This window comes from Notothenia coriiceps, unplaced genomic scaffold (genome assembly GCF_000735185.1).
Source record: "Notothenia coriiceps isolate Sejong01 unplaced genomic scaffold, NC01 NC01_scaffold00000287, whole genome shotgun sequence".
Classification (NCBI taxonomy): Eukaryota; Metazoa; Chordata; class Actinopteri; order Perciformes; family Nototheniidae; genus Notothenia; species Notothenia coriiceps.
In genome coordinates this window covers 235,165-237,233 of record NW_011332988.1, presented here as the reverse complement: position 1 = coordinate 237,233, position 2,069 = coordinate 235,165, and positions in this window count along the sequence as shown.

Below are 2,069 nucleotides of genomic sequence, written 5' to 3'. Positions count from 1 at the left end.
CAAGAGAGAGAGAGAGAGAGAGAGAGAGAGAGAGAGAGAGAGAGAGAGAGAGAGAGAGTATCAGAGAGAGGGAGTATCAGAGAGAGAGAGTATCTGAGAGAGAGAGAGAGTATCTGAGAGAGGGAGTATCTGAGCGGGAGAGAGAGAGTATCTGAGAGAGGGAGTATCTGAGAGAGAGAGAGAGTATCTGAGAGAGGGAGTATCTGAGAGAGAGAGAGAGTATCTGAGAGAGGGAGTATCTGAGAGAGGGAGTATCTGAGAGGGAGAGAGAGTATCTGAGAGAGGGAGTATCTGAGAGGGAGAGAGAGAGTATCAGAGAGAGACAGTATCTGAGAGAGAGAGAGAGTATCTGAGAGAGGGAGTATCTGAGAGGGAGAGAGAGAGTATCTGAGAGAGGGAGAGAGAGAGAGAGAGAGAGTATCAGAGAGAGAGAGAGAGTATGCAAAAGACTGGAGACAAATGCAAAACAAAGTCTCAATATACTGTATGAAGCAGAGTGTGTCCTTGTCCTTAACCCCTTCATGAATCCTTTAAACCCAGAACCTGTGCTTGGTTCTGATTTTGCTTCCTTTCTACTTTCCAGTCAGACAGAGAGAGAGCATCTGTGTTATTATCTAGTAATAAATCATTCTCCTCTCTTGCTCTGTAGTCTAAAACTGTTTTGGTGAATGCATCACGAGACGTTCATTCAACAAACCTTTTAATGAGGTTTCTGAGGTTTTTCCTCAGATAAACTTTGGAGGGCATCAGATATAATATTATTCTCAGGATGTGCATCATCTTCGTGTCTTCAAACCTGCAGTATGAGTCTGAGGACAGGCTCAGTGCTGAGGGTCACACGTCAGTCAAATGATGGCATTCTGGGGAACCCTCTAACATCACCTGAGAGGTAACGTTTTGCATGGTCACGCTCGCAGGTCTATATTTAGATTGAATTACTCGACTGTCTATTAAAAAGCTTGACATTAATGTGTTTTAAGATAAGATAAGATTCTATGTAAGGTTTCCATCACTACAATGCATCTATTGTCATTACCTGGAGTTTCAGAGCGGTGCTAGATTCCCCTCGTATATATAAGCCTTCCGTGCAATACGAGGGGAATCGTGCAATTTAATTTATTATTTATTTATGTTCCCTATCATGTCTATTTTAAATCCCATTTATTGTTTTTATATTGTCTTGTTGTTGCGTGTTGGCACCTTGAGTTTATTGTAATTTCGTTGTACCTGTACAATGACAAAATGAAAGATCTATCTATCCATGGTCTCAGAGCGGAGCTACCAGGGGCACACATCATAAAGTAATTGGAACGCTGCAAAATTGTGAAATGATTCAGAGGGAAATTTCTGAGGTGATTACACTCAACGAGTTCAAAGCACTTACCTCAGGACCATTAAAACAGCCATTACCGCCGCAAGACACCTTAAGGTGCTGTGAGAGTGTGTGTGTGTGTGTGTGTGTGTGTGTGTGTGTGTGTGTGTGTGTGTGTGTGTGTGTGTGTGTGTGTGTGTGTGTGTGTGTGTGTGTGTGTGTGTGTGTGTGAACAACGTGTTTAAAGATGTATAAAATGACTCTGCTTGTTAGCTTCCCCACGCGGCTGTAAGTGCATTTTTAAAGACTTTTGTTGCAGTTTCTGTGAGCAGCTCCGAGACAATGAGGTCGAACGAGGAGAACATATAAATATCTGAGAAATGGGAACAAGCGTTAATTAGTTAAGTTCAGGATCAGGGCCTCCCCCTCACCTCTGACCCTCTGCTGAGCCGCTCAGACTGGTCACACATCCTCTTTGTCTCTGACTCCATGGCCCATCCTCCATTACTGTAATCCATTCCCCTTCCTACCTCCCTTTACCTCCATCCCTCTCTCTCTCTATCTCTTCCAATAGCAGAGTATACTTTCCTTTATCAGTGACGGCTCGTACTGACGGGGAACAACGTACATGTGAACCACATGCTCATCATCCTGTTCCCTCAGTTTGTGTTTATAACAAGAATAATGTGTGTGTGTGTGTGTGTGTGTGTGTGTGTGTGTGTGTGTGTGTGTGTGTGTGTGTGTGTGTGTGTGTGTG